This window comes from Brachionichthys hirsutus, chromosome 8 (genome assembly GCF_040956055.1).
Source record: "Brachionichthys hirsutus isolate HB-005 chromosome 8, CSIRO-AGI_Bhir_v1, whole genome shotgun sequence".
NCBI classification, from domain to species: domain Eukaryota; kingdom Metazoa; phylum Chordata; class Actinopteri; order Lophiiformes; family Brachionichthyidae; genus Brachionichthys; species Brachionichthys hirsutus.
Window position 1 is genome coordinate 5,098,532 of NC_090904.1, and position 8,444 is coordinate 5,106,975.

The window sequence follows — 8,444 nt, forward strand, 5'->3', positions numbered from 1 at the left end:
TGGCCTTTTTGAGAAGGAGTGCTCAGTTATAAAAAAACAAAAAAAAGGATGGTGAAGCCTGTTGATGATGGCCGATTTCCAAAAAACAGAGGACGTGTGAGCGGAACGGCATGGAATGAATGGTGGAATTGGAGATGGGAGAAGATGATGGAATGAAAGAGGAAATGAAGATCAAGAGAGGCAAGGTGTGTGTGTGTGTGTGTGTGTGAGAGAGTAAAAAAGGCTGCACAGTATCGTTTGTGCTCTCCTAAGGTGAGACCAAAGACAGCCCATGGTGAGACGTTGAACTGTATGTTCCCTCCCTAACCCACGGACACAATGGGGCTCTGTGTGGCAGACCTGAGGAATGCTGAGATGTGGCAGGCTTAGGAGGAGACAGGGGGACAGGGGATTTTGGGGAGGGATGAAGGAAGATAGGAGAGAAGGGAGGGTATACAGATAGAGAATATAGATACATGACTGAGGAAATAACACATGATGATGTACCATTACATATTCAGCTGCAGGCCCTTTTCTTCTGTCAGAAGAAAATGCAGATGTATAAATACCTTATTAAATAAAGAAAGGAACAGTTAAAAAAACTGCAGTTCAGAGTTTGCAGCTTATTTTTAATTTGATTTGCCTCAAGAAACATATCTAGACAGGTGACACAAAAATATGCTGTAATTGAAATGTTTTAAAACACTAAAAAAATGTTTTATATGATAAAAGGCTGCAAAGACTTGGTTGCACTTTTTGTCACCACCCCAAGAGTGAATGCCTTACATACCTCACTTTCAAACCTTACTTGTACCATATGTTATATTTGTTGAACTGCTCTAAAAATAGAGTTGAATTGCTATTATTATTGATAATAAGGAAGGAAGGAGGGGCTGGATAGGAGTAAGAGTAGGAGTAAGAATCGAAGGAACGACAGAATTGGTGCAAGTAATAATTAAGGAAGGATGAGGTAAAAGCAGAGAGAGAGAGAGAAAGAGAGGTGATGGCAGATTTGTGTATCGACTCCCCCACACTGAGCAGGCTCCTTGGGTCTTAAAGGAGATGAGGGCGCTGCCGTTAGATTGACCAGCTAAGTCTTTTTTGACATACAAGAACAAATTGGTTAAGATGTAGCTGCTGAAAAATAACATGCAGCCAAAAATACTACTTACATCTTAAATAGGGGTAAATAAAAAGTGTTTTTCTGTAATACAGTTCATACAAATAAATATTTAATACTTAACACATGAAGTAGTCACAACATGTCTGTGATAAAAGGTGATGTGTCAGGAATTACAGCAGAGGATCTGGCATAATTAGTCTGTCAGTACTTAATAATATATGGTAAATACAGGTTCTATCCGAGTTACAACCTGTGCGATTTACAACCACCTATACTTACGACCGAATACAGGTAAATACGGGATAAAATTTTCCTGTATTTATTAATTTCCACAGTACACCGTACTTCTCAGAAATCAGATTTTCCTGTACGAAAATACGGTGAAACTGTATTAGATGACAGGTATGAATTATTGAGACCACAACTTCTCAAATAAATGTGTGAGTAGATATTGGTGTAATAATGGTTTAATAGTTATTATAAATTGTGGGGCCGTACAACTAACACAGTTAACTAAGCTCTGTCGCTTCACAGCAAGAAGGTACCGGGTTCGAATCTGTATCTATCTGTGTGGAGTTTATATTTGCAAGCAGTAAAAATAAACTCTATGAACTATAAACTATTCTCCGGGTTCTCCGGTTTCCTCCCGCCTCCAAAAGCATACTCCAAATTGTCCAAAGTATATGAGTGTGTGTGTGTGAATGGTTGCCTGTCTATGTGTGTAACCCGCCTTTCGCCCAAAGCAAACTGGGATAGACTCCAGCAACTCCCGTAAAAATGGGTGGATGGACAGTTCTTGCAAGTGCTTAATTAATATAAGATTTAGTGGTTATATTTACATTCCCCTTTTTTCAATTTCATTACCCCCCCCACGCGCTTCCATCCTATGGTGTATTTCTCATTCCAGAGTACATTTGTTAATATTCCTAAATAAGTATGCGTTTCTCCTGTCACCAGGAATGGTTAGACGGGTCTTTGCTTGACCTTTGCAGGCATCTGTAGTCCAGTATACCTCCGGTTGAAGGGACAAGCACTTAAACCCATGATCAAGGCAGGAAATAGGTCAGTGGGCCAATGGAGAGGGGCTGCCTGCATGGACGGACAAAAGACCAGTGTTCCTGGACAGGTCAGAGTTAATGTTCAACACATATGGTGGTGATGGTTCTTAAATAGTTAAAAAGAAGCATAACCAAATTTTGGCAAACTGTTTTTTGTGGTTGGAGTTATTCATAATGTGTCTGTGGATGCGAATCTCTGACACAGAGAGGTGTGTGTGTGTGTGTGATGGCTGGCTGGATATAGTGAGCCATATTCGTATGTAGTTAAATATACACAGCTATATGTGTGTGAGGGAGCGATTCATAACCAATAAATGGGAGACTATGTGTGGTGAATGCTGTGTGTGTGTATTCAACTAGGGAACATGCATTCATAGGCAGGACAAATATTCAGTGTACTGTACAGTGTGACATGGCCAAGTTTCAGATTAAAATCCCTCCTTGTGGCAGAAATGCGCATCACCCGCTTCAGTGAAACAGCAGCAATCCTCTAAAATGATTACAGTGCAAGCTAAACAAAATGATTTAGAACATAAACACTCTCGCCAAACGACTCGGGTATCTAGGAATCGTAAAAAGGGAAGTACTGGCATAATTACAGTTGTAATGGGCTTATTCCACAAACAATGGCCTCAGTCACACACACAATGAAGTCTTTTGTATTTAGTTGTTTATTTTTTTCCTTTGGTAAACTAAATTCATATTTATGCTGTAAAAACATCTTTAATCCATCATATGCTTTTATGGCATATTGTCTAACACTGTGCAGATACATTTTTTTCACTTCTGATTATCCTGTGAAGTTCTTAAAAACTCTCTTACCCAGAAAAAAAAAAACCCTCAGTGGATTAGCGTGGCAGACCAGCAAGCTCTAATCGGTCAGTGGCTGAAGTCCAGTAAATAACTTCAGACATGATTTGAATGGCTGCTCTGTTCACCTGTGGTTAGTCATTTTAGGCCTTTCCTGTAAATCACATGAAGAGGCCAGAGAGATGAAAGAGAAGAACGTCAGAGGTGTGTGTGTGTGGGGGGGGGGGGGATTTTAACATGATGATGCAGTTTAGAGTCACAGACAATAATCAAATTATTTAGTACACAAATAGGGATTCCTGAAAGAAAACTTGAACGGTGTCTCATGCAAGTACAATTAGAATGTCAATCAGAGATTACAGACCCTCGCCTCCAAGTGCCCTATCTCGCAACGTTAAAGAATCCTTTAAAAAATTCTAGAATCTGGATCCAGATCCGGATCAGCACCATTCTCGGGGGGGACCGAGCCACGGACAGAACCTTGCTTGTGTAAAAGTTTCAAGTCGATTGGGTTACTAGTTTTTGAGTTATGCACGCGGACAGACAGACAGACAGACAGACAAACAAACAAACGGACCCAATTGCAATACCCTCGCCTCCCCTTCGGCGAGGGGAATTATGTTACAATAATTCCTATAAAACCATTCTGGACTAAATCCAAAGTGCCTCACATTTGGTATTTAGTTTAAACAGGAACAATCTATTGATTTATCTGACACGATGCTTAGATTCATAATGATGTCCGGTTCATGAAGTTGATTATTAAAAATGTGTTAACAATGTGCATCCTGGGTTAGACACTTATTCCGATGCTGAAAACGCCAAATTGGAGACTATTTCCTGGTTGTGTTGTTCTTCACGCCCACTGCACAGACAGCCTGCTTGACTAAATGGTCAGTGAAGTCGAGTCAGACACAGACTAATTTGGCTGATTATGTTTCTGCATGCTCAACTCGAAGGTGGGATGTTGGGCAACATGTCTGATTTATCTACAGACTGCAGAAAACAAAACTTCACTCAACCAATGTATGGGATAACCATGTGAGTAGAGGATTAACAGAGAGACAATATATTTGTGAATAAAAATAATTGTGATATCTGGTTATTTCATTGATTTCATATGTGGACATTTAAGCTTTTCCAGACATTCTCCACATGCTTTTCCAATACAGATGTCCTTCTCAAAGAAGGGCAGGCTAGAGCTACTGAACCCATATGTGGTTTCAATTGGTGCCATTTGTCCTCACTGGAAACAGCAGCTTGAGGTGGGAACAGTGGTGTGGATGCATGACATACATATCCTTCCAATGTTTTGGTTCCAAACAGTGAGGGAAAGTAAATAAGCTGAAGGAGTTAGTTAGGGTCCCAGCTGCAGTGATTCCTCCCCACAGCATGGAAACTCGATCCAACTGCAGGTTTACTGTGGCAGTAGAAAAAAAATTGCCTCTGTAGCTGCTCTACTTTCTCAGAGTGGGCCAGGATTACAGAATTTTAGAGTCGTTCTGTTGATGATGTTTCCATCGGTAAACTCCACTCTGGAGCAAAGGATCTTTTTGACACTACATAAACCCTGAAGACTTGGATGAATTTGGCTTCTCCTAAATGCTCTGTTGCTCCACCAAACAGATCAGTGCAGCGCTGGAATTGTTTGACAAGAGTGTCAGTTCCTTCTTGGCTTCAGACAAAATACTGCTTTCTCTCGCTTAAATGTGTAACAGTTTTATGGAGTCTCACTTCATTACCGTGGAAATTTCATTTTGTTTGTTTTTCTTGACATTTTAATTAACTCGCAGCACAACGAAAGGAATTCTTAGAGGGTCAATTCATTCAGAATCCGGAATACTTCATTCAATGAGTTGAAATGCAACTTCTAAAACTATTTTGATGCCATTAAATGCATAACAGTATATATATTTGGAAACGACCTAATTAACATGAACTTCAAGGATACATAGTTTCAGATGAAATGACAACAATCCTACAGCCATTATGTTTCCCTTATTAGTATTGGCTGTTGCAGACTGTTGCAAACAGGTCTGCTGTTGCAGACTTGTTTTAATCCTGTATTAATATTTTCTTGTAACCATTCCTTTTCTTTGTGTGTTTGTTTTTGGATTGCTCCATCTTGATTGCTCCATCTTGGAGTTGCTGCAGTATCTGAGCAACTTATGTGGGCTGCAGATACTGCCTCACGATGCCACCAGTGGCAAGGATGCTAGAAAAATGCACAACTAGACAAAGATCAATCAGAAAGAAGGGAATAGTTTTTGACCATCACCCACAAATTCATTCCTTTATGGTGTTGTCTTGCTTATTGCCTATTTTTCCACCGGTTGTCTGTCCAATTCGCACAACAGCAGGTGAAATTGATTCTCAATCTGTAATGCTGTCTAACTGGACAGCTTGATATCACAGGAGTTCGGTTGACTTGGAGTTACGCAATGATAATTATGTGTTTCCTTTATTTTTATTTTTAGCAGTACGAGCAGAACACAGAACGTTACACTTCTGAAGAGACTCAGATCTTGCTGAAGTCAGGGTCAAAATCCAGTAACCAACTTATTAGGTAAACCTCTACTGGCTAGTCAGCACATCTAGAGGGTTTATCTGCGTTCAATTTATGCTGTATCAGCCAATGTCTCACTCTGGGAAAACTCTGATAATGTCCAGTAAAGTAAACTGAACCATGTGTAAATGTCTCGAGCCTTCTTTTGAGGGGCTTGTGAGAATAAAGGACAATAAATAGTAACCTCTGTAGGCCTAAACAAAAGCAAATAGCCCCAGCCTGGCAGTAGCCTGATTAGAGGTCAGCTGGTTCCCATTAGGAAGGATTCGTGAACTGCGATCTGCTGTCAAGAATCCCAAACAAACTGACCGTCAGTTCTGTTTGTCTCCCTCTAACATCTCTTCACATCCGTTGTGCCTCTGAGAAATATCCCTAGACGGCCCCCCCCACAAACATTTTGACAAACTATATTATTAAAAAAGCCTCTTAGGTAGAACCGATGTTGAATGATTTGGGACATCTGGGCTATAATTCTTTACAGTTTTGTCCTACCGCATATCTTGTAAAATATGCATTAAATTCACTCACCAAAAATAACAGCCATAAAGGGGTCTGCTATGAACTATCATGCAGAATGTTTTCTGAATCTGATCCAGAACCAGGTTAGGAACAAATCTTATATTTTAACATTAAAACCCTGTTTGTGAAGGTTGCTATGGTGATTGTTGCTGCAGGTTGATTTCTGCCCTGCACACCTGCGGAGGCATCATTGAACTGAACGAGAAGCACCTGTTACTCATATCCCCTAATCAGCTGCTGCCTCTTTGGACCCGACTCTCCGGACGCTTCTCTGCCAGAATATCCTCTCTGTTTCCTCAGTATTTTCAGGCTCTCCTGTTCTATGTGTTGTCCCGTATGCCCTAGTTCTATCTTTAATACCTGAGGAAACAGATCCAGTTGAAATCAGGATACATTTTCACAACAAAATGATTTTGTTTTTGGACAATTTCAATAATGTCTCCCTGCTTACCTCCACAAAAGTGGTTTTGTTTTTGCTGGCCTTTACCAAGAAACTCTGAAATTAGTCGTTGGCAAACGGATTTGTTGTATTTTCAGAAGAATTCGCCACTACTGAAAATGTGCTCTTTGTGAATAACTTTGAAACTAACAATGATATAAATGTGAATCCAATTGCTAAATGTTTGTTTTCATGGTTAAGAAATCTAAAAATATAGGTACAATAAACGTAGGGCCATTATATATTAAATCATAATATAGGAAGACTGAGGTGCTTGGCGGAGGTCTGGGGTCTCCGAGTGCTTTTCTAGTTTTAGAGGCATCCTTCATGTCTCTCAAACAGGAAGCACTCCATCCAGAACCAGCATGCTGGAATACAACCTGAGATGATTATCACTCTCTGCGACATCACTTCCAACTCTCTCTGAGCTATCACTGAGTGCTAATTATGCTCTCCAACAGACCAAATAAAAAACAGTTAAATGCACCCCCACTTTAATGTGAAATGGAAATTACTTTATTGTTAAATTACGTGCTTCTCCCTTTACTGCTAGCTTGTGTCTTGTCTGGCCACCAGACTGTATCTATTATTAGATGATATTGGAATGAACTATAACTATATAATAATATGTAGAATCTCTCTATCTAACTTTACAATAACACTATGATCATGACTCTATAATAACTTTATATAGTCTTTAGAAATCTATAATTAAAGACGTATTCACCATTCTTGATTGGCATAATGTAATCATTTGAAACAACTAAAGACTACCCGCGCACCACCTCACCTTTACTTGATGAGAGTTTAAATGATGGCTTTGCGGTGCCACCAACCAAAAATTAACCTGAAACTATATGTGTTGATCTTTTGAAGATTTTGTTTCAACATGACAGCGTGCCTTTTCATCTAATTATACATTGAAGAGGGCAGTACTCATTTGGACAAATGCATGTTGAATGTGCTTCACTCAGTGTTACAGTCGTGGAATAGATCTCCCAGTCTGACAGGCGCAATTATCTTGTTGGTTGTCGCCACCCTCTTGCAGCAGTGGCATTTCTTTCTCTTTCCATTTGTGAGTGACGACAGGTTAATTAATGCACTCCTGGCCTGACTTTAAATTCAGTAGCACACTTACAAAGCGATGGTCGGAGACAATCCCAATCATCATTGTGTTGACATAATTGCTCCAAACATGCTAGTACTGAAGTGTGTCTGTGTGTCTGTCTGTCTGTCTATCTATCTACTCAAGGTGGATAAATTGACTGCAGACGAGACGATTGAGTCTACAAGAGCATGGATGGATGGGCGGGTGGAAGATAATAAGCTTTTTAAGCATTTCCCTATAGCGTGCAGCACAGTCGGTCAGATATGGAACAATAATAGATTTACAAAAAATATAGATTGAGTTAATTTGTCAAATCTCCTCCCACCTGCATCTACCTCTCTTTATTTACGTCTTTTTAGGGTCCAATCCTTCTCCATATCGTTTTACTTCATAGCAGATACCAGATGTCAGCTGCTGCTTTTAATAAACATGCTGTCTTTACTGAAACCTTATGCAAAATCTGTTTATAATGCAAATCTATGGTTCACACTCCAGCTAGTTTTAGGAAGCAGCAACACTTTGGTTAAAGATATGTAAAATGTTTTATTTCCCAAAACATCCCAAAAAACAGCACACTGAATTAACTTCCCCCCCAATTAAACTTAATGTCTCGGAGAGACATCCCACATTAGTGGGAAAGATTATAGTCAGTGGAGGAAGAGTTGTTAAATTTGTATTTATTATCTATGATAAACTCCTGCAAAGACATGTCAGTTTAAAACTAATAAGACAATTGTTCAGGGGATTATTTAATCTGTTACCAGCTGAGCACATTTCAGACAGCTGACCTGTTTCTAATGTGGGGCCAGGATATCTGTGAGCAATTTGCATTCTTTTCATTG